General features: G+C 42.3%; 1 protein-coding gene across 4 annotated transcripts in view; it reads right to left on the bottom strand.

The window, feature by feature from the left end:
- Positions 1–25,522, bottom strand: part of BACH1 (BTB domain and CNC homolog 1) — a 131,388-nt gene that overhangs the window by 48,937 nt on the left and 56,929 nt on the right. The window lies entirely within an intron of this gene.

Here is a 25,522-nt window from a genome sequence, read left to right on the forward strand (position 1 = left end):
AAATTTACAGCCAAGTACCTTGTAGCCAGCAATTTAACCAGCCACTGGCTCGCACAGACTCCTTACGGCAGAGCAGAAGAACAAGGAAACATAAGTGGTAGCTGTGTCAGGCAAACGTACAAATATTTATCTAGCTTACTCCACCACTGCACAGAGTTTAATGTGTAGACTGAGAGCATAAAATGCAGATACCAGTATTGTATGGAGCCCTGGGGAAACCCTGGTGGAATACGGGTTAAGTGGTACAGCTACTAACCAAAAGATCAGCAGTTCAAATCCACCAGGCGCTCCTTGGAAACTCTATGGGGCAGTTCTACTCTGTCCTATAGGGTCGTTATGAGTCAGAATTGACTCAGCGACAATGGGTTTGGTTACAGAGCCCTGGTGGTTAAGAGCCTGGCTGCTTACCAAGAGGTCAGTTGTTCGAATCCACCAGCTGCTCCTTGAAACCCTGTGGGTCAGGTTCTACTCTGTCCTCTAGGCTCATTATGAGTCAGAATTGACTCCATGGCAACAAGTTTTGTTTGTTTGTTTTTAATAGGATACTTAAACCATCTAAGAGTTTCATTTCAGTGAAATCCAAATGGGAGAAGCACCCGATTGTCAGAGACATATCAGGTTTCCTCTTTCTTCCTTCCCCTCTCACTTACACCTGGGACCCAGGCTCGTTTTAAAACCTCTGTGGCTTTTGCACAGTGACCCACCCTTTTAGGTATCTCTATGTCTAAGTACTGCCCTGTTCAAACTCTACCACCACACACACACATTCACACACATACATACACACACGTACACACACATACACACACATACACACATGCACACACATACACACACACATATGTACACACACATACACACACACACACACCCCTGTGGAATCCTATTTACTTGCTCATCATCCCAGAGCAGTGCATTTCAAAGTGTGGCCCTGAGACCAACAGCATCAGAAGCATCCAGAAACTGGTTAGAAATACAAATTCTTGGGCCCCCACTTCAGACCTGGAGTCCCTGGGCGGTGCAAAGGGTTAACACACTTGGCTGCTAACCGAAAGTTTGGGGGTTTGAGTCTACTCACAGGGGCCTTGGAAGAAAGGCCTGGCGATCTACTTGCAAAAGATGACAGCCATTGAAAACCCTATGGAGCACAGTTCCACTCTGACACACATGGGGTAACCATGAGTCAGAATGAACTCCATGGCAACTCCAACGGGTGTACTCCAGACCTACTGAATCAGCATCTCTGGGGACGCAGCCCAGCAACCCGTTTAACAAGCCATCCAGGTAATTCTGATGCTTGCTCAGACTTGAGAGCCATGGAGCCCTGGAGGCGCAGTGGTTAAGCATCAGGCTGCTAACTAAAACGTTGACAGTTTAAATCCACCCACTCCTTGGAAGCCCTGTAGGGCAGTTCTACTCTGTCCTATAGGGTCTCTATGAGTCCGAATCGACTTGAAGGCAATGGATTTTGGGTAGTATAGAATGGGGAAAAAGGAAAAAGAGATTCAAGCCTACAGAGGAAGGGTGTGTTTTTGTAAACACTGCAATTCCTTCTAATCCTTAAAAAATTAGGACTGGATAAGGATAAGACATTTTAATTTTACACAAAAGAGTAAGGAAAAATTAAGAAATCAAAAGATGTACATCCAAAAACACTCACTGCTCTTGAGGTGATTCAGACTCAGCAACACCAAAGGGTTTCCAAGGCTGACACATCTTTCTCCCGTGGAGCCACTGGTGGTTTTGAACTGCTGCCCTTTCCGTAAGCAGTCAATCCCTTTACCCACTGAGCCACCAGGGCTCCTTCAAAAGATGCATCGAAAACCAAAAACCAAACCCACTGCCGACTCCGACTCATAGCGACCCTATAGGACAGAGTAGAACTGCCCCATAGAGTTTCCAAGGAGCACCTGGCAGATTCGAACTGCCGACCTTCTGGTTAGCAGCCGTCGCACTTAACCACTATGCCACCAGGGTTTCCAAAAGATGCATAACCCGAACCCAAACCCAGTGCCATCCAGTCAATTCTGACTCATAGAGAGCCTATAGGACAGAGTAGAACTGCCCCATAGTTTCCAAGGAGCGCCCTGGAGGATTTGAACTGCCGACCCTTTGGTTAGCAACCATAGCACTTAACTACTACACCACCAAAAGATGCATAGTCAGTGTGAATTAGCTATAGAAATGGTTGGGAGGAATAGGTCAGATAACACAAAATAAGTGTTAAATGACTGCTATTGTTTTATCACAACTTGTCTTCCAAATTTAGTTTAATATTAAAATTGGTTTGCTTTTATGCAATTTGCCAAAACGCATTAACTGAGCACCTTTGTTGTCCATTTCTGCAAAGTACACCAACTAACCAAGACACCTGGAAAGACAGATTAGTAGAACCTCCCAGAGGGTTTACAATTTTAAAATCACAACGTGAATATTATGTACTTGTGTAATTGATACTGTAACAATTGTTACAGGTAAAAAATTTTCTGAAATGCTAATCATCTTCTAACACTTATTTTGTGTTATCTGGCCTGTTCCTCCCTAACTTTTCAATAGTTAATTTACATTGACTCTATATCTTTTGATTTCTTCATTATTCTCTTTCCTTTTTGTGTAAAATCAGAATGTCTTATCCTCACCCAGTCTGATGTTTTTAAGGATTAACCCTTTCAAGACCCGATTAGTTTCTGCTTTTAATTTTTTGTTGATACCATGTGTTTTCATTAATGGAAGCATGCTGAATTATCGAGTGTTGCTGAATGTTTGGTAGGTAGTATGGTTTTTTTTTTTTTGCTCCCATCAGCAATCCTACCCTCCGAGTCCCTAGGGACGTTTGCTATCCCACTAATTCCACCCTCAATGGCCCCTAGAATCCAGATGGACACACCATGTCCCAAAGAAAAATTTTCAAAATTTCTGTTTCCTACCAAAAATGCACACACCTCATACAACACCCAGTAGAAAGACTGATTTATGGCACACATCCATTTTTTCAGTTTCAATCATAAAGGCCCCTGCCTTGGGGCCACATGCACTATCAGTGGGAAAGCAGCTTCCCAATGAACCTGAGAGGCAGAAAAACTGGGTGGGCAGCCATATATTCCAACGGTCATGAAAGGGTTAAAAGGAGCTACAGTGTTTGCAAAAACTGACTCTTCCTCCGTAAGTGTAATCTCCTTTACTTTTTCCATCCTATAGCATAAAACCAAAACCCAAAACAGTTGCTGTCAATTCCAATTCATGATGACCCCATTTGTGTCAGAGGAGAACTGTGCTCCATAGAGTTTTTCAGTGGCTGGTATTTTGGAAGTAGATCACCTGGCCTGACTTTTGAGGCACCTCTGGGTGGACTCTAACCACCAATGTTTTGGTTACCAGCTAAGCATGTTAATTGTGTGCACTGCCTGTCATGGATTGAATCATGTTCCCCAAAACTGTGTATCAACTTGGCTAGGCCATGATTCCCAGTAGTGTGTGGTTGTCATCCAATGTGATTATCCTATGCGTGGTAAATCCTAAACTCTATGATGTTAATGAGGTAGGACACCATCTACAGGATTAGGTTGCATCTTGAGTCAATCTCTTGAGATATAAAAGAGAGAAACAAGCAGAGAGGAGAGGGGCCTCATGCCACGAAGAAAGAAGTGCCAGGAGCAGGGCATGTCCTTTGGACCCAGGATTCCCATGCTGAGAAGCTCCTAGACCCAGGGAAGATGGATAACAAGGACCTTCCCCCAGGACCAGTAGAGAAAGAAAACCTTCCTCTGGAGCTAGCACCAAATTCGGACTTCTAGCCTCCTAGACTGTGAGAGAATAGATTTCTGTTAAAGCCATCCACTTGTGATATTTCTGTTGTAGCAACACTAGATAACTAAGACACCACCCGTAGTGGTCTAGAACTTTAGGGAGCACCAGAAGTACCTGAAGGACTTGTTAAAACAGGGATTGCTAGGCCTCCTCCCCAGAGTTTCTGATTCAATAGGGTATTCAAGGGTATTCTCTCTTCTGCCTCTCTCTGTCTAAAAAATAATAAAAATCTATATTTTTAGAGAAATAAATAAGCAAAACACTGTTCAGTGACTATGAAATTCTACTTTCCATCTCAGTTCAAGTGTGAAGTAAATTATTATTGCTAAATTTGGATTCAAAACCAGGTGTACTAATATTGAGTTTATATTTGCTAGGCTCTGGTGGCACAGTGGTTAAGAGCTATGGCTGCTAACCAAATGGTCGGCAGTTCAAATCCACCAGTATCTCCTTGGAAATCCGATGGGGCAGTTCTACTTTGTCCTGTAGGGTCGCTCTGAGTCGGAATCCACTCCGTGGCAATGGGTTTGGGTTTTTTTTTTTTTTTTTGGTTTAGAAGAGAAGGTCCCAGGTAGCAAAAATGGTTTGCACTCAATTACTAATTGAAAGGTTGGTGGTTCAAACCCACCCAGAGGCACCACAGAAGAAAAACATGGTGATCTGCTTCTGTAAAGATTACAGCCAAGATAACCCTATGGCGCTCAGTTCTACCTTGAACACACGGGGTCGCCATGAGTGAGAAATGACTCGACGGCAAGGGCTTTAATTTTTTGATTGAGACGGGCACACACAGGGTCCGCCTTTCTGAGACATCTCCAAGGAGAGCTCCTCTAGAATGAGGAATCTGAAGTGCAAATGGGCGGGTAGCAGTTCTCATTTCCCAGAACACATATGATTTCTCATCATTAAAATGGCCAGAGTTTTTCTTTCACTTTGATTTTTATTAGGTTATGAAACTGGTGGGCCAATTATTCATGTTAAAAAGAATTACTTTCACATTTTAGGCTATTGCCATATTTCAAACTCTTTTCATCTAATCTTAATTATGATGAGACTGTAGAGTATTTGTAAGTGTAGAATAAAGTCACCCAGATGACAGTATTTTAAATCCTCCCTGCATTCTTTATAATTAATAACCTGGAAGCCATCTTTTGCAGAAATAACTGCCTTAAGCTTCAAAAAGTTTTCAGTTTGAGAGTAACAAAATTAAACACTTTTAAGAGGGCTGAGTTTTATTATGAATTTTAGTGGTGACAGGAAAAATTACCAAAGTGACCCACGGAGGAGATCTAAGACACCCTAAAGGGAAACTTCTCCACCCTCTTAAGCTTTTGTTGCTGTTGTTGTTGTTAGTTGCCATCTAGTCAACCTCCGACTCACGGTGACTCCATGCACAACAGAACAAAATGTTGCCTAGTCCTGTGCCATCCCCATGATCTGTTTTGAATCAGACCATTGTGATCCACAGGATTTTCACTGGCTAATATCTGGGTAATTTTGGGAAGTAGATTGCCAGACCTTTCTTCTTCATCTTAGTCTGCAAGCTCCGCTGAAATCTGTTCAGTATTATAGCAACACGCACGCTCCCACTGACAGATGGGTGGTGGCCGCAAATGAGGTGCATTGGCTTGGAATTGAACCTGGGTCTCCTGCATGGAAGGCGAGAATTCTACCACTGAACCATCACCATCTCCCCTTAAAGTTTTACAGACTATAAAAGATTCTAGTTATTCCTCTGTATTGTGCTTTGCCATTTTACTGAAGGCCTTTATTATTATTTTGATTATCTAGTAATTAACACTGAATATATTTCCAAATTAATTATAATGTAATATGCAGTTGAAATACTGGTATAATTCAGACCCAGGTCCAGAATGGGGTGTAGTCGGGTTCCTATCTCTGTGGGAATTTAGGCCCAGCCAACAGAAGGAGGTTCATGTAATTCTACTTGCTTGAGAGCCCATGCAGTGTAGACATCCTGATAAGTCACGTTAGGAAGCAAATTGGAGCTAACAGCCCCTGGACAGAGGCCACTCCAAAGAGAAAGATCTGAGAATAGCGTCTCTTGCTCCTGGGCCAGGTGGCACAAGCAAAGTAGCATAAATGAACAAAGTGACACAGGGAACTGGAGGCTGCATGCCTAGCCTAAACACACTCAAACTCAGGTCTCAAAAACCCTGCACACCAGACAAAACTCATCTATCACAAGGGGCCCAGACACCCACCCAACCTGATATTAAGCCAGCACGCCCTGGCGTGGCCGTAGGGATTGGTCAGGTTCTGATTCTATCACTAGACAACCAGCTAGAAGTGACCCCTGCAAAGGACATAAACTCCAGGACATTCTTCCCTTGACTTTGGAAAAGGAGGTAGTCTTAAATAATTTCTCTCATGATTTCCTCTACCCTTTAATAAAATTTGGTACAGTTGTGGCTCAGGTTTGAAACAAGTAAGAGACTAGGCCATAGAGAGAGAGAGAGAAGTTCCTGCTTACTAAACCCCCCTCCAACCCTACCCTCACCTCTCGGGCTTTGCAGAGATGGTTGTGTTGCACTGGCGGCGGAGGGGGAGCCTGAGCCCCTGGCCCAGACCAGATAGGTAGTGACTAGGCACCTACTGTGGCTCCGAAAAGACTGGGGAGGAAAAGGCAGCCCAGAGAATCAGAAGTCAAGTGTATAGTGTCAGAACAGACCAGAGATAACTCCCCAACCTGCTCCCTGCTCCAATGAATACACCAGCACAGGGCCTTTGGCTTTCAAAGTTCTTGTACCAAGACCCACAGTAAAAAATACACTATATGTCATGACCCTATGCACATGTACATGCATAACTGATCACAGTTTCATAAAACTGTATGTACTCACTATGTGCAATACAGGAGCCCTGGTGGCTCAGTGGTTAAGTGCACAGCTGCTAACCGAAAGGTCAGGGGTTCGAACCTACCAGCTGCTCTGAGAAAGGAAGATGTGGCAGTCTGCTTCTGTAAGGATTACAGCCTTGGAAACCCCATGGGGCAGTTCTACTCTGTCCTGCAGGGGACGCTATGAGTTGGGATCAACTCGACGGCAACAGGGATGTGCAGTACACTCTGATATTTTGTATCCTGTTTTTTTTTTTTTTAATGCTGGTCAAAACTCATATAAATTGATTTCTGGACCCTGTCAGTCTATGAGCTCTCATTAGAGGGAGATGGCCGTTAAGAGGGAGGGAAGGTTTGGGTTGCACAAGCACAGACAACATTATTTCCTCTCTCTGAAATACGTCTCCCCTGCCCCTCTTATTCCTGATAAACTACTTTCCAGATGAGCTATCTCCTCTGAAGTTCATATCTCCCTGCTCGTTCTCTTGTCTAACCACCCTCAGTGCCTCACCAGCTCGACCCATTGAACATGGGTTGGACACCGTTGCCACTAACTCCATTAATTACTTCCGAAAACCCTCTATACCCAAAAAACCAGTTACCATCAAGCCGACGCCAACTCACGGAGACCTCATGTGTGCCAGAGTAGAACTATAGGTTCCACAGAGTTTTCAATGGCTGATTTTCAGAAGTAGATCTCTAGATCTTTCTTCTGAGGTGCCTCTAGGTAGACTCAAACCACCAATCTTTCAATGAGCAGCCAAGTGCATTACTTGTTTATACACCTAGGGACTCTTTCGATACCCAGCATGTACCCAACTTGTCCCCAGGAGCTCCTAACAGGTACGTCCGAATAATGATATAACAGGTAAAACTCTTCACCATAGAGTCAATTCCAACTCATAGCGACCCTATAGGACAGAGTAGAACTGCCCCATAGGGTTTCCAAGGAGTAGCTGACGGATTTGAACTGGCGATGTTTTGTTAGCAGCCATAGCTCTTAACCACTGCACCACCAGGGATCCACAGCATTTATACAATGCAAGGATGTGTCAGTCACTGCTCTCAGCCCTATTATATCTCTATATCTGCAGTCCTTATAAGAGCCCTGTAAGGTAGGTATCATCCTCAACACTCCCTCGTAAAATAAGGAGACTGAGAAAGGTTAAGTAAGAGCAAGTAGGTGTTAAGTGATGGCCTGTGCTTTGAATACAGGTGTTCCTGGAGAACTTACAGGCCAGAGAGAAGCATTGACATACAGGGTAAGTGTGACCGTCCAATGGGAGGGGGGCAATTTATAAGACACAGAGCATTGGTGGGTCCTATGCAGAGCCTCTACAGGGCTTTATGCTCCTAAAAGAGTAACTACTCTTGTAGACCAAGGCATTCAAGCTAAAGGACATCTTGCTCTCTCACAAAGACATACATCTGTTTATTGAGGCTTCCCCGTTGACCACTGGGCATCCCGTGGACCCAGATGAAACAGACACCTTCCAGAGGCTCTTGTTTCTAGATATGAGAACAAGGGGAGTCTGGAGAGCATCAGGCATTGCTGCCTGTTGCATTGTCTAGACAAGAGAGAACGCTAATAAATGCTAAATACCTGTTCATACTTTGTCAGCTAAATCTTGAAATAATTTTATCCCCAGAAGACTAAGAAGGAAGATGTACATTGTGATAGCATATGGATTTGCCAACAAGCTTCTTCCATCATTTCACTCGTTTCAAGAGGTGAAGGTCTTGGATCAGCCGTGGTATTGCTCAAGAAAACTTTCTCAAGGGCGGACCTCCCAAAGACTGTGTTCTCATGGGTCCCGGGGACTGGTCCTCATTTTTTCTAGTGTCATGAGAGCGGAGTCACCTCTCAGGCATACAAATCATGTACAAATAGCATTTATAACAGATGATATTCTTTTCCACTCAGGGCCGCCAGGGGGCACCATTCACACAAAGTTCAATATGAATGGCAGCCACGAGGATCACAAAGAGGGATGGTGTTGAAAAAGTCATGCTTGAGACCATCCTTCAGCTATCAGACACATGCGAACCTGATAAATCAAATTAAATTAATCCAAATAATGTTCAAACAATTGCTTGGTGTCCAGGGAATCAGGAGGAAATGTAGAAACTGATCCTCACTTCTCCCCCCCGGATGGAGAGCGTTGGATTCGTTTTCTGCCCCATTTTTGAACAGTTCTATTCTGACCATCCGCCTGGGATAAACACATCCTCTTTATATGTGCTAGTTTTATCATTAGTCAGGACTTAGTCTCAACTACTCTACTTAAGGTGACTGTGCAGATATCTGACCTCAGTCCGGTTACGCTGATTTTCACATCAAACTCAACTCTCTAAGTTCCCCTGAATGCAGTGATTTTCAAATTATGCTCTCTGAACCAGCAGCCTCAGCAACACCTGGGAAATGCAAATTCATGGGACTCCGTAACCCAGACCCACTGAATCAAAATCTAGGCATCAAACGCACTCTCTGAATTCGTTTGAAGACAGCGCTCACTAGACAGCCATCACCCAGTCTCTGACGGGAAAAAATTAGAGGCAAAAGTTGCTACTGGGGCCAGTGAAAGAGTTAACAAATACATCGTTTACATGGAGGAAAAGACATTTCAGCGGAGTATAAATATACTTCTTGGCCTCAACATGAAAGTCCAAGTCAAAATGTAACCCAAGAAGGGCTTGTAGGTCTTCAGTCTGCAAAACCAAAACCAAACCAGTTGCCATTGAGTTGATTCCAATTCATGGTAACTCCCTGTGTTACCGGTAGAACTGTCTCCACAGGGTTTTCAAGGCTGTGATCTTTCAGAAGTAGGCCACCAGGACCTTCTTCCAAGGCGCCTCTGGGTGGGTTCAAACCACCAGCCCTTTGGTTAGTAGCCCAGCGCTTAACGGTTTGTGCTATCCAGAGACCCCTTTCAGTCTACAAAAACCAAAAAAACAAACCCGTTGCTGTCGAGTCGATGCTGACTCATACCAACCCTGTAGGACAGAGTTGAACTGCCCCATTGAGTTTCCAAGGAGCAGCTAGTATATTCGAACTGCCGCCATTTTGGTTAGCAGGCAATCTGTCTACCAAACTAAAAAAAAAAACCAAACCCATTGCCGTCAAGTCGATACCAACTCACAGCAACCCTACAGGACAGAGTAGAACTGCGCCATAGGGTTTCCAAGGAGCGCCTGGTGGATTCGAACTGCTGGCCTTTTCGTTAGCAGCTGTAGCACTTAACCCCTACACCACCAGGGTTTCCGAGCTGTTTACCCAAAACCAAACCAAACCCACTGCCGTCAAGTCGATTCCGACTCATACATAGCGACCCCATAATACCGATCAACTCCCCCTACTGGAGGAGGTTCTTGCTTCCATAGTCTACTTCCTTTGTGTTTGTGAGGAAACTCTGGTGGTGCAGGGGTTAAGAGCTATAGCTGCTAATCAAAAGGTTGGCAGTTTGAATCCACCAGGCACTCCTTGGAAATTATATGGGGCAGTTCTACTCTGTCCTATAAGGTTGCTATGAGTCATAATCGACTTGATGGCAATGGTTTGTGTTTGTAAAAAATCCTGTTGCGTAAATCAGGGTAGGCCAGGTTAGGCTGCAGTGCCAAATCCCCAAAGCCTGAGTGGCTTACAACCACAAAGGTTTACTTCTTGCTCACATGACAAATCAAATGAAAGTCAGCTGTGGCTGCGCAGACCCCCTCCCCTCCCCCCACCTTCACTCCAGGACCCAGGGCGGTGGCGAAGCTGACAGGACCCGGCCCAGGGAGTGGGGAAGGGAGACTAGAGAGCTACACACTGGGTGTTAATGTCTCTGCCCAGAAATGCCACATGCCATTTCTCCTGCTCATACTTCACTAGTCACAGCAAGTCAAGTGGCCTCTCCTGAGCCCAGCAGGGCAGGAATGCCAACTCCTTCCAGAGCAAAAAGCAGAGGAAACAGAAAATATCTAGCAAATAAATACAATTCACCATAATAATGGAATTCCTGGGTGGTCCACAAATTACCCCTCCCTTTGGACGCTGCACAGGGACTTCCCCTCTGATCACCACTTCTTATCACTTCTCATGCAGGCCAGGCTCTTGCTCTATCCAAGAAGAGTTATAGGCCCCTCCCTTAACAACCAAAACCAAAAAAAAAAAAAAGCAAACCCATTGTCGTTGAGCTGATCCCGACTCATTGTGACCCTACAGGACAGAGCAGAACTGTCCCATAGGGTTTTCAAGGAGTGGCTGGTGGATTTGAATGGCCAACCTTTTGGTTAGCAGCCCAGTTCTTAACCACTGTACCACCAGGAGTACAGTAAATACCTGCACAAGCCTTTAAGCCAATTTACTGAAACTTCGAGAACAACAAGGAGAATTACAATGGGGAAAAAATACATATATAGCCCTGGATATGAAATATCACTGCTCCTGAAGTCCATCAGCCATATCCCTCCACTGGTCTTCTCTCTCCACAGCCTCCCCCAGCCCACCCATCACCATGAACAGAATTGCCCTTTACTGTGTTCTCAGTCTCCAGAGTAAATGTCCCAAGCACTCCTTTCCCTCACTGAAACAAGGATATCGCCATTCTTACCCACTGACAACAACATCATAATCCCCCAGAGATGCAGTTCCACCCACAATGGATTCAACCTTTGATAATTTATTCACGCATTTAATGTGTGTGGTTCAAGAGTCTTCATTCCAGAACCGAATTTGTGCTTTGTGTAACCAAAAGGCTCGCTGAAGAGTAATGTTACCCAAAGATGATGAGCGCCTCCTATCTAACCAAGAGAAAATTACAGGTAAATTAAAAATATGATTTGTTTCCACTGAACACAAAAAGAATATGTTTGCATGTATACGTTGTGATTATTTGTATGTATAAGTGAGTATGTGAGGAGAGTGGGCACATATATGTAGTTTGGATATTCATTTAAACACTATTTTGTATTCTGCTTTTGCACTTATTATATCACAAATATGTTTCAATGTTTTATATAATTGTCTTAATTAGTATAGCTGTTGTTGTTAGCTGCCATTGAGTTGGCCTCTGACTCATGGTGACCCCATGTATTACAGGGTAGGACAGCTCCATTGGGTCTTCTTGGCTGTAATCTTTATGGAAGCAGATGGCCAGGCCTTTCTTCCACAGAGCTGCTGAGTGTGTTCGAACTGCCAACCTTTAGGTTAGCAGCCGATTGCAAACCACTTTTGCCACCCAGGCTCCTCACTAGCATACTTAAAGACTACCTAATATTCTATCCTGTTGAATTGGTGTAATTTGTGAAAGCATTTTCTTGATTTAGATGTTTCCATTTATATAGTATTACAAATTAGGTTATCATAAACTGCTTCGTGCATATGTATCTTTGCTTCTCTTAGATTTTTTTATTGAGGTAAATTCCTAGGAATAAAGTCCCTGCATTAAAGGTATGAATACTCTTACCTTGTACTGTTTTTATGTGTCTTTTCCCAATTTATAATGATTATAAGTATTACTGCAATGATAGGAAACATTTTCATTTGAAACTAGTGTCACCAAACCTGTAAGTCTAATTTGATAAACTAATAAAAAAAATAATTTTTTTAAGCTCCTGTAAAATACAGGTAGTTATGTTTTCTTCTAATATGAAAATATCTTATTGCTTAAAAAATAAACCAAAAAGTCTTTGCATTGGGATGGGGAAAAGCTTCTTTTTATATAAAGGACTTCTGATCTAGAGGAAAATGGTGTATGTGGGTCATAACCCTTTGGATGCAAGTAACAAATGCCATTAAGTCAATTCCAACTCATGGCAACCCCATGTGTGTCACAGTAGAACTGTGCTCCATAAGGTTTTCAGTGGCTGTGCTCTTCCTGAAGTAGATGACCAGGTCTTTCTTCCAAGGTGCCTCCGGGTGGATTCAAACCACCAACCTTTCAGTTAGCAGATGAGCACTTAACCGTTTGCACCACCCAAGAGCTGTAACAAAAGACCATCTCATACTAATTTTTGCAAGAACGGGGATTTTTATTTATTTTTTAGTTTTCCATACAAAAATTTATACACACATTGTTACATAACCCTAGCTGCTCTCCCTATAAAGTGACAGCGCACTCCTTCTTGTCTATTCAACCAGCTCCTGTCCCTTTCTGTCCTCTCATTTCACCTACAGATAGGAGCTGCCCATTTAGTCTCATGTTTATCTACTTGAACTAAGAAGCACACTCTTCAAGAGCATCATTTTAACTCTTACAGTCCAGTCTAATCTTTGTCTGAAGAGCTGCCTTCGGGAACGGTTTCAGATCTGGGCTAACAGAAAATCTGGGGGCCATGTCTTCTGGGGTCCCTCTAGTCTCAGTCAGAAAATTAAGTCTGGTCTTTTTACTAGAATTTGAGTTCTGCACCCCACTTTTCTCCAGCTCCGTCAGGAGCTCTCTGTTGTGTTCCCTGTCAGGGCAGTCATTGGTGGTAGCTGGGCACCATCTAATTCTTCTGGTCTCAGGCTGATGGAGTCTCTGGTTTATGTGTCCCTTTCTGTCTCCTGGGCTACTGTTTTCCTTGCGTCTTTGGTGTTCTTCATTCTCCTTTGCTCCAGGTGGGTTGGGACCAATTGATGCATCTTAGATGGCCACTCACTAGCTTTAAAGACTCCAGATGCCACTCACCAAAATGGGATGCAGAACATTTTCTTAATAAACTTTGTTATGCCAATTGATCTGGATGTCCCCTGAAACCATGGTCCCCAGACCCCTGCCTGTGCTACTCTGTCCCTCCAAGTGTTTGGTTGTGTTCTGGAAACTTCTTAACTTTTGGTTTAGTCCAGTTGTGCTGACTTCCCCTGTATTGTGTGTTGTCCTTCCCTTCACCTAAAATATTCTTGTCTACTATCTAATTAGTGAATACCCCCCTCCCTCCCTCCCTGCCCTCGTAACCATCAAAGAATGTTTCATTTGTGTTTAAACCTTTTCTTGAGTTCTTATAATAGTGGTGTCATACAATATTTGTCCTTTTGTGACTGACTAATTTCACTCAGCATAATGCCTTCCAGATTCATCCATGTTATGAGATGTTTCACAGATTCATCATTGGTCTTAATCATTTTGTAGTATTCCATTGTGTGAATATACCATAATTTGTTTATCCATTCATCTGTTGATGGGCACATTGGTTGTTACTATCATTTTGATTTTGCGAACAGTGCTGCAACGAACATGGATGTGCATACATCTATTTGTGTGATGGCTCTTCTTTCTCTAGGATATGTTCCAAAGAGCAGGATTGCTGGATCATATGGCAGTTCTGTTTCTAGCTTTTTAAGGAAGTGCCAAATTGATTTCCGAAGTGGTTGTACCATTTTACATTCCCACCAGCAGTGTATAAGTGTTCCAGTCTCTCCACAACTTCTCCAGCATTTATTATTTTGTGATTTTTGGTTAATGCTAGCCTCGTTGGGGTGAGATGGTATCTCATTGTTTTAATTTGCATTTCTGTAATGGCTAATGATCATGAGCATTTCCTCATGTATCTGGTATCCGCCTGAATGTCTGCTTTGGTGAAGTGCCTATTCATATCCTTTGCCCATTTTTTAATTGGGTTATTTGTCTTTTTGGAAACCCTGGTGGTGTAGTAGTTAAGTGCTACAGCTGCTAACCAAAGGGTCAGCAGTTCGAATCTGCCAGGTGCTCCTTGGAATCTCTATGGGGCAGTTCTACTCTGTCCTATAGGGTCGCTATGAGTCAGAATCCACTCGACGGCACTGGATTCGGTTTTGGTTTGGTTATTTGTCTTTTTGTTGCTGAGGTTTTGCAGTAGCTTGTAGATTTTAGAGACCAGACACTGATTGGATTTGTCATAGCTAAAAATTTTTTCCCAGTCTGTAGGTAATCTTTTTACTCTTTTGGTGAAGTCTTTCAATGAGCCTAGGTATTTGATTTTTAGGAGCTCCCAGTTATCTAGTTTCTCTTCTGGTGTTCGTGCATGGTTAGTAATGTTTTGTATTCTGTTTATGCCATGTATTAGGGCTCCTAGCATCGTCCCTATTTTTTCTCCCACAATCTTTATCATTTTAGATTTTATATTTAGGAATTTTATACATTTTGAGTTCATTTTTATGCATGGTGTGAGGTATGGGTCTTGTTTCATTTTTTTGCAGATGGATATCCAGTTATGCCGGCACCATTTGTTATAAAGAGACTGTCTTTTCCCCAATTAACAGGCGTTGGGCCTTTGGCAAATAGCAGCTGTTTATGGGTCAATGAATTTACATCTGGATTCTCAATTCTGTTCCATTGGTTTATGTATCTGTTGTTGTACTAGTACCAAGCTGTTTTAACTACTGTGGTGGTAAAATAGTTTCTAAAATCAGGTAGTGTGAGACCTCCCACTTTGTTCTTCTTCTTCACTAATGCTTTACTTATCTGGGCCCTCTTCCTTTCCATATGAAGTTGGTGATTTGTTTCTCTATCTCATTAAAAAATGCCATTGGAATTTGGATTGGGGTTGCATTGTATCTGTAGATCACTTTGGGTAGAATAGACATTTTCACAATGTTGAGTCTTCCTATCCATGAGCAAGGTATGTTTTTCCACTTATGCAGGTCCCTTTTGGTTTCTTGCAGTAGTATCTTGTAGTTTTCTTTGTATAAGTCTTTTATGTCTGTGGTTAGATTTATTCTGAAGTATTTTATCTTTTGGGGGGCTACTGTAAATGGTACTGATTTGGTGATTTCCTCTTTGAAGTTCTCTTTGTGGTGTAGAGGAATCCAACTGATTTTTGTATGTTTATCTTGTATCCTGATACTTTCCTGAAATCTTCTATTAGTTCCAGTAGCTTTCCTGTGGATTCTTTGGAGTTTCCTGTGTATAAGATCATATCATCTGCAAATAGAGATACTTTTACTTCTTCCTTACCAATTTGGATTCCCTTCATTTCTTTTTCTAGCCCAATTGCTCTGGCTAGGACTTCCAGCACAATGTTGAATAAAGTGGTGATAAAGGGCATCCTTGTCTGGTTCCCAATCTCAAGGGGAATGCTTTCAGGCTCTCTCCATTTAGGATGATGTTAGCTATTGGCTTTGTATAAATGCTCTTTATTATGTTCAAGAATTTCAAGAATGGGGATTTTTAGACTGGTACGGAGTAGTGCACCTCATAGCAAAGAAAGCTGAGCAAACAGACCTCAGTAGTGTAGTAATGAACATAGCAAAGACTTTAATAAGAATTGGAAGATGATCAGGACTCTCTCCCATCCTCTCTCCCTTACTCTACTTCCTTCTACACTTTCGTTTTGTCTTCTCCTACTGTATGCAGACGTCTGCACTTGGAGCTCACTTCTAACAGGTCCACACTCAAAGAGGGAAAGGGCTGTGGTGGATTAGATGGCTGGCTTCGATTCTTCACCTCTCTGTACATCCACACCTTTGCCATGGCCTCCTCATGGGTAGGGTATTTCTGACTTGGCTTTAGCTTATCCACGTGACTTTCACATATAGGCAGAAGTGACAATGTGCCATTACCAAGTCTCGGTCTTAAGATGTCAAGTTGAGGACTAAGGTGCACCTGACCCAAGCCACGATATTTTCAACTGCGTCACATGCATGAGAAAGCTGAGCAATGAATAAGGAAGACTGAAGAAGAACTGACACCTTTGAATTATGGTGTTGGCAAAGAATATTGAGTACACTATGGACTGCCAGAGGAACAAACAAATCTGTCTTGGAAGAAGTATAGCCAGAATGCTCCTTACAAGTGAGGATGGTATGACTTTGGACATGTTATCAGGAGGGACCAGTTCCAGGAGAAAAACATCATGCTTGGAAAAGCAGAGGGTCAGTGAAAAAGACGAAGACCCTCAACAAGATGGACTGACAGTGGCTGCAACGATGGGCTCAAACTTAGCAACAACTCTGAGGAGGCACAGAACCAGGCAGTGTTTTGTTTTGTTGTACACAGGGCTGCTGTGAGTCAGAACTGACTTGATGGCACCTGACAACAACAACACTATAGGATCTCTATGAGTCAAAACAGACTCGACAGCAATGGTTTTTTGGTTTCACAACAACAACATGGTAGAAATATTGGAGTCATTGGTAGTTCTGCAGTAGAATTTTTGTCTTTAATTGGTTGGATTTCCAACCACTGCACCCCATGCACAGCCATTACCAGTCTGTCCGTGGAGGCTTGTGTGTTGCTATGATGCTGAACAGGTTTCAGAGGCTCTTCCAGGTTAAAATGGACTGGGAAAAGAGGTCTGGTAATCTACTTCTGAAAATCAGTCAACGAAAACCCTGTGGATCACACTGGTCTAAGACCCAGCTGATCATGGGGATGACGCAGGACCAGGCAGCATTTTGTTCAGCTGTGCATGGGCTCGCCATGACTCTACAGTACCTAGCAATGACAACATGGCAGAAACACCTCAGGTTTATAATAACAAAAGTATATATTTTTACCATAGGACAGTTGCAAATGTTCAGTATTTCCATTGCATGTATGGACTAAACAACACTGTTGTAGGTTAACCTAGAAAGCTTGCCATCGTTTGACCTAGTTTTCATTAGAAAATGTGACCTGAACTGCTGCAGAAAGTGAATATGGAGGCTTACAGAAGTTGCTTTTTTTTTTTTTGCATTGTAGCCAAGAGCATGTCTCTATCTCCCCCTTCCTTTACTCTGGAGAGTAAAGCATAACAATGATTGTAAGGATGGCGCAGGACTGCAGCATTTCATTCTGTTGTGCATAGGATCACTGAGTCGGAACCGACTGGACCGCAGCTAACAACAACCACCACCACCTGTTGTATCATTTAGAATTCTTTACGAAGAAAGGAAGTGTCTTAGTCATCTAGGGCTACTATAACAGAAATACCAAAAGTGGATGGCTTCAACAAAGAGAAATTTATTTTCTCACAGTCTAGTAGGCTAAAAAAAAAAAAGAAAAGAAAAAGTAGGCTAGACGTCCAAATTCAGGGCATCAGCTCCAGAGGAAGACTTTCTCTCTCTGTCGGCTCTGGAGGAACTTCCTTATTACTAATTTTCCCCAACTGGGAAACTTCTCAGCACAGGGACTCAGGCCCAAAAGGCTCACTAGTCTCTTGGCTCTTGTTTCTTAGAGGTGTGAGGTCCCCATGTCTCTCTGTTCACTTCTCTCTTTAGTACCTCAAAAGAGATTGGCTTAAGATGCAATCTAATCTTGTAGATCAAGTCCTGCCATGGGGGCTGGATGAACCCCTGAAACTACTACCCTGAGATAATCTTAAAACCTTAAACCAAAAATATCTCCTGAAATCTTCTTAAAACCAAACCATAGTTTAGCTTAACTAGTAACAAAGGTCTGCCTTGAGCTTTGTGCTCTTTTAATCTATATGGGATCAAATTGACAACAGAAACTCAATAGATAGGAAACGTAGAGGATAGTGAGTTTTTGTTAATTGGGGAGGAACAAGTCAGGAAAGGAGGGTAAGAATGGTTGCACAGCTCAAAGAATATAATCAGTGTCACAGAATTGTACATGTAGAAATGGTTGAATTACTGTGTTTTGCTGTGTATAGTCTCAAACACAACAAAAGAAAATTAAAAAAAAATTTTTTTTCAAATTGCATATGTGACTCAAATTTGTGGCCCTCTGGTTGGTGCAAATGATTAACGTGCTCAGCTGATAACTGAAAAGGATGGAAGTTCAAGTCCACCCAGAGGTACCTTGGAAGAAAGACCTGGCAATCTACTTTTGAAAAATCAGCCCCTGAAAACCGTATGGAGAACAGTTCTGCTCTGAGTTGGGGTTGACTCAACATCAACTGGTTCTGCATTTTTATATTTTTACTGGCCAGCACTGATGTAGGCCCAGAAATTCACCAGGGCCCTGACACCTGGTTTCCTTGTGCAAAGTGTTTCTGAACTTTCCACATTGTTGCTGACAACAATAGCAAAATACACATATGACTGACTGAAAACATGGCAGACAGTAGATGGTAAATATAAAACTTTATGCCCATGCAAACTACTCTAAACGTTAAATAAGTTTTGATCTAATTTAAGGAGCAGACAAATTTGATAGATAAGGATAACACTTCTTCATTTTTATTACTAAGGATTAAACTGGAACCTTACTGTCTCATAAGGGTGACTTCTGTTTAAGTAATCACTTTGTCACTTACCTTGTGTGAGAAAAACGAGGCTCCCTAGCAAGGGCGGCTTTTATTAATAATTGCTTCAGAAAGGTACCAGCCCTTAGTAAAGATGGTTCCAAGTGAAATGCAGATGCTTCAAGTAGATAAATCATAGGTTACACAGAGAAGTTATATAAATGTCAATGGATTATGCTTTATTAAAGGCCCTGGGTTATAAATACTCTGACCTTGTTTATAAAAGAAGCTGGTTCGTTCACGTGACGAAGACATTAATTTGCCATCCAGCTTGGACTGATCACTCATTTAGCTTTTCTCTCTCCTGACCAGCAACTCTGACTTACAAACCCGGCCGGTTTATCAGATAGTACGCAGTGGTGTACTGCCATCTATAGCTGGAAGGCAAAAAAGAAAATCTGCAGCAGGTTCCGACAAAGCCACAACCATAGAAAAGAGTTACAGTGGACAAACAAAGGCAGGGAGGCTAGAATAGCATACATTCCATGATATACTACTACGGACCTCTTCCCTGAGTTAAAATCACTGTAAGATCTTGATTAATTGACAAGCAAAATACAGCCTGGCTAAGGCAATCCACATCATATCACAACTTCAAAGCCCTAACCTTGTTATTCTCGGTTGGCAGGTGCAATAGAGTCTCAGATGGTACAAGAGCTACTGTGATCATCTCCCAAGTAAGCCTTTGCTTGCATTTGCCCAGAATCGCCCTCAGGAATGTTTTTCACCATTCAATCCTTTGCTCTGCTCCAGGACAACACCACCAGCAACTTTCAACAGTCAGTTTTTAAGACTCTCCCCTTATAGGTATTGTCCTAGGTATTTAAGGTACAGCATGGATCAAACAAATCCACCCTGGAGATGCTCACCTTCTAGTGAATTGAGACAAATAATGAACACTACCAGTACCCATACCAGCTGCGGTCAAGTCGATCCTGACTCATAGCAACCCCATGTGTGCCAGAGTAGAACTGTGCTCCAAAGGGTTTTCCGTGACTGGTTTTTGGGAAGCAGAACACCATGTCCTTCTTTTGAGGCGCCTGTGGGTAGACTCAAACCATTGACCTTTCAGTTAGCAGCTGAGTTTGCTAACCATTGGCACCACCCAGGAACTCCTAACAAACACTAGGCGAAGTAAGTAAGGCAATTCTACAGTATGTCAGAAGGCAACAGGTGTTGTGGAAAGAGAAAACGGGGATCAGGAGACGAGAGACTGGGGCAGAGGAGAGGCAGGATGTAGTCTTCAGCAGAGTGGTCCAGGGAGTCTGATTGAGAGGGTGACATCTGGCCAAACATCACCTTGAAGGGAGCAAGGGGTACCTGCAAGAAGACCCTTTGGGAAGCTGGAACAGCCCATGAAAGGTCCCACGGTGTGACAGTGCCTGGCGTGCTGAGAAAGAAGGGGGCAGTGGAGCTGGGGCAGAGAGGAAGGGAGGGCACCCTTCATGAAAGATCCTGCAGCCCACCATTAGGATTTCAACTTTTAGTTCTGTCAAATGTAACTTCTGGCTTTTAGATTTCAGACTCACATATTTCTGAACTTTTTTCTTTCTTTTTAATCATGTTCAATACTCTTTTGGTGGTATTGCAAAAGCTATGTGTCCTCATGAAAGCAATTTTTTCTTTTATTGTGATAAGACATATATAACAAAACATTTGCCATTTCAACCCTTTTTAGTACAATTTAGTGACATTAATTACATTCACTAAGGTATGCAGTAATTACATTCACTAAGTTATGCAGTTGTTCGAATGGAACGGGGATACTGCATGGTTGAAAGTCAGGAAAGGTGTGCATCAGGGTTGTATCCTTTCACCATACTTATTCAATCTGCTTGCTGAGCAAATAATCCAAGAAGCTGGGCTATATGAAGAAGATTGGGGCACCAGGATTACAGGAAGACTCATTAACAACCTGCATTATGCAGATGATACAACTTTGCTTGCTGAAAGTGAGGAAGTCGTCAAGCACTTACTGATGAAGATCAAAGACTCCAGCCTTCAATACGGATTACACCTCAATATAAAGAAAACAAAAATCTTAACAAAAGGACCAATGAGCAACATCATGATAAATGGAGAAAAGGTTGAAGTTGTCAAGGATTTCATTTTACTTGGATCCACAATCAATGCTCATGGACGCAAAGAAGCAGCAGTTAAAAAATCAAACATGTCGCACTGGACAAATCTGCTACAAAAGTCCTCTGTAAAGTGTTAAAAAGCAAAGATGTCACACTGAGTACTAAGGTGCACCTGACTCAAGCCACGGTGTTTTTAATCACCGCCTATGCACGTGAAAGCTGGACAATGAATAAGGAAGACTGAAGAAGAATTGACACCTTTCAATTACAGTGCTGGCAAAGAATACTGAATATACCCTGGACTGCCAGACAAACAAATCTGTCTTGGAAGAAGGACAGCCAGAATGCTTCTTAGAAACAAGGAAGGCGAGACTTCGTCTCACTTGCTTTGGTGACATGTTACCAGGAGAGACCAGTCCCTGGAGAAGGACCTCATACTTGGTAAGGTAGAGGGTCAGTGAAAAAGAGGAAGATACTCAATGGAATCGATTGGCAATGTGGCTGCAACAATGCGCTCAAAGATAGCAACGATTCTGAGGACGGCGCAGGACCAGGCAGTGTTTCGTTCTATTGTACTTAGGGTTTTTATGAGTCAGAAATGACTCGACAGCACCTAACAACAATAGGTTATACAGTCATCACACCAATATCCTTTTCCAGATTTTTTCATCACCCTTAACAGAAACTCAATGCCCCTTACTCAGTAACTCCCCATTTCTCCCCTCTCCCATCATCCCCTGGAAACCACTAATAAATCTTGGCCTCTATACATTTGCCTAGTCTAGATATTTCATATAAGTGGGATCATACGATATTTGTCCTTTTGTGCCTGGCTTATTTCACTAAGCATTATGTTTTCAAGGTTCATCCATGTCGCAGCACGGATAGAACTTCATATGTCTCTTTACAGCTGAATTGTATGTATATACTGCATTTTTTTATTCATCCATCTGCTGATGGACACTTGGGTTCTTTCCACCATCTGGCAATTGTGGGTAATGTTGCAAAGAATACTGATATGAGTCCCTGCTCAAGAAGTAGAGCAGCTAGGACTGGAATTGCTGGGTCATACAGTAATTCACTGTTTTCCACAGTGGCTAAAACATTTTACAATCCCACCAGCAATGGATGAGGGTTCCAATTGGTTGTTTTCTGTTTTTCTTAGTCATCTTTAGTCATCCTAAGCAGAGATGAAGTGTTATCGCATTTTGGTTTTGATTTACATTTCCCTAATGACTAATGATGAGTATCTTTTCCTGTGCTTCTGGGCCATTTGTATACCTCCTTTGGTGAAATATCGATTCAAGTCCTTTGTCCATTTTTTTTTTTTTTAAATTGGGTTGTCTTTTTGTTGTTGAATTGTAGGCGTTCTTTATGTATTCTGAGTATTAAATCCTTATCAGATCCATGGTTCCCAAATATTTTCTTCCATTCTGTGGATTTACTCTTAACTTTGTTGATACAGTCCTTTGATGCATAAATGTTTTTAATTTGAAGTCCATTTATCTATATGTCTACTGATGATATTGAGCTTTTCTATTGTCTCTTTCCATAGATGTAGTCAATTTGATTCCTGTGTATTCTGTCCAGCGAGGTCCATGTGTGTAGTAGCTGTTTATGTTGGTGAAAAAAGGTATTTGCAATGAAGAAGTCATTGGTCTTGCAAAATTTAATCATGCGATCTCCAGCATCGTTTCTATTACCAAAGCCATATTTTTCAACTACCAGTCCTTCATCTTTGTTTCCAACTTTCACATTGCAATCTCCAGTAATTATCAGTGTGTCCTGATTGCATGTTTGATCAATTTCAAACTGCAGAAGTTAGTAAAAATGTTCAATTTCTTCATCTTTGGCATTTGTGGTTGGTGTGTAAATTTGAATAATGGTCATATTAACTGGTCTTCCTTGTAGATGTATGGATATTATCCTATCACTGTCAGCGCTGTACTTCAGGAAAGCTCTTGAAATGTTCTTTTTGACAATGAATGCAGCACCATTCCTCTTCAAGTTGTGGTTCTGGGCATAGCAGATCATATGATTTTCTGATTCCAAATGACCAGTATCAGTCCACCTCAGTCCACTAATGCCTAGGATAGCGATCTTTATACATTCCACTTCACTTTTGACAATTTCCAATTTTCCTAGATTCACACTTTGTACATTCCAGGTTCCGATTATTAGTGGATGTTTACAGCTGTTTGTTCTCATTTGGAGTCGTGCCACATCAGCAAATGAAGATCCTGAAAGCTTGACTGCATTCACTTCATTAAGATCTGAACAAGGACTGGGGCCAACTTCAGACCATCAATTACTCATATGCAAGTTCAAGTTGAAACTGAAGAAAACTAGAACAAGTCGACAAGAGCCAAAGTATGACCTTGAGTATATCCCACCTGAATTTACAGACCCTATGAAGAACAGATTTGATGTGTTGAACACAAATAACCGAAGACCAGATGAGTTGTGGAATGACATCAAGGACATCACACATGAAGAAAGCAAAAGGTCATTAAAAAGACAAGAAAGCAAGAAAAGACCTAAATGGATGTCAGAAGAGACTCTGAAACTTGCTCTTGAATGTCGAGTAGCTAAAGCAAAAGGAAAAAATGATTAAGTAAAAGAGCTGAACAGAAGGCTTCGAAGGGCAGCTTGAGAAGACAAAGTATTATGATGACATGTGCGAAGACCTGGAAATACAAAGCCAAAAGGGAAGAACACGCTCAGCATTTCTCAAGCTGAAAGAATTGAAGAAAAAATTCAAGCCTCAAGTTGTAATACTAAAGGATCCTATGGTGAAAATATTAAACAACCCAGGAAACATCAAAAGAAGATGGAAGGAATTCACAGTCATTATACCAAAAAGAATTAGTAAACATTCAACCACTTCAAGAGGGAGCATATGATCAGGAGCTGATGGTACTAAAGGAAGACATCCAAGCTGCACCGAAGGCACTGGCTTAAAACAAGGCTGCGGGAATTGACTGAATACCAATTCAGATGTTTCAACAAACAGATGCAGCACTAGAAGTGCTCACTCATCTATGCCAAGAAATTTAGAAGACAGCTACCTGGCCAACTGACTGGAAGAGATCCATATTTATGTCTATTCCCAAGAAAGGTGATCCAACCAAACACGGAAATTATTGAACAAATATCATTAATATCACATGCAAGGAAAATTTTGCTGAAGATCATTCAAAAACGGCTGCAGCAGTATGTTGACAGGGAACTGCCAGAAATTCAAGCCGGATTTATAAGAGGACGTGGAACCAGGCATATTATTGCTAGTGTCAGATGGATCCTGGCTGAAAGCAGAGAATACCAGAAAGATGTTTACCTGTGTTTTATTGACTATGCAAAGGCATTCGACTGAACTGTTTCCATGTATTCCAAAGAGAAGAATGTGGAGTCCCTGGGGGCAATCCAGGAGCTGGAGGAAAAAGGGAGGGGCAAGTGGGATGATGTGGGCTGAGACACAACAGGAGTTTGGCAGTTTGTCAAAACTCCCCAACAGGAGGGGAAGTGTGGAGACCATAGGGCTATCTGAGAGTGTTTGCTTTGAAGCTGTCTGTATTGCTATGATATAAACACACTATTTTCCAAATTTTCAATGAAGTTTACCATAAAAGTCTGGTTTCAGGGGTATATGAATTTTTTTTTATTTTTTGGTGGAGTTAAAAGAAGCGGTGGAATTTATGTCTCTACCAACAAAGTGTAAAACACGATGCGAGTGACAAGTCAGCTGAGATGACCGCAGGTTCTAAGCCAGCCATATCACTAACACTTCACATTCACTCTCCAGAAAACTCCCTCCCTTCTCCCAAAATCAAGGAGAGTGTTCAAGAAATGTAGTGTGTTGAACTGCTGATTTGCATTTTCACAGTGTAAATAGTTTGAGTCAGTCTTACTTTGATCTCAAGGGCCAGGAGATTGGATATAACAGACCGGCAGATAAGAAAACTAAGTAATTTTCCCATGGCTATTTTTTATACAGTAAGTGGCAAAACCAGGCTTTGAAACTACATCTATCTGAATTCTAGGTCCATGTTCTTTCTATTCGTCCACACAGTCCCTTTACTAAAAGGCCTTGGATCTGGGCCCGCATCCTTGCCCAAATTTGTGCAATTCCTTTAGTCCTGAAGTGCATACTTTGCAGTGAGCCTATTTTTAGTATATGTGCAGCTGTCTGCTCTCCCAAACCTAGCGAACACAGGCCAGTCTATTAAGGGCTCCTATGTGCCAAATTCTCCTACCCTTACAGAAGTCAGATCTCTCTTAATTTACACGTGCTCCACTTCTCATTCCTATAAGCATCAAACCCCATTCTTAATTCCACAAAGCTCCCCTCCTAGATGCTACTCACTTATCTGGTTAGCCAAGACAGAGCTGCTGGAGCAAACATTGAAACTACTAGGAATGCTGTGGAAGACTTCTTGGCCAATTATATTTTGCAAACCTTCTATAAAAACCAAACCAAACCCATTGCCTTCAAGTTGATTTTGACTCGTAGTGACCCTGTAGGACAGAGTAGAACCGCCCCATAGGATTTCCAAGGCTGTGATCTTTACGGAAGCAGACTGCCACATCTTTCTCCCTCCAGGCAGCTGGTGGGTACCAACCACCGATCTCTTGGTTAGCAGCCAAGCAC

The sequence above is a fragment of the Elephas maximus genome, chromosome 18 (assembly GCF_024166365.1).
Source record: "Elephas maximus indicus isolate mEleMax1 chromosome 18, mEleMax1 primary haplotype, whole genome shotgun sequence".
Classification (NCBI taxonomy): Eukaryota; Metazoa; Chordata; class Mammalia; order Proboscidea; family Elephantidae; genus Elephas; species Elephas maximus.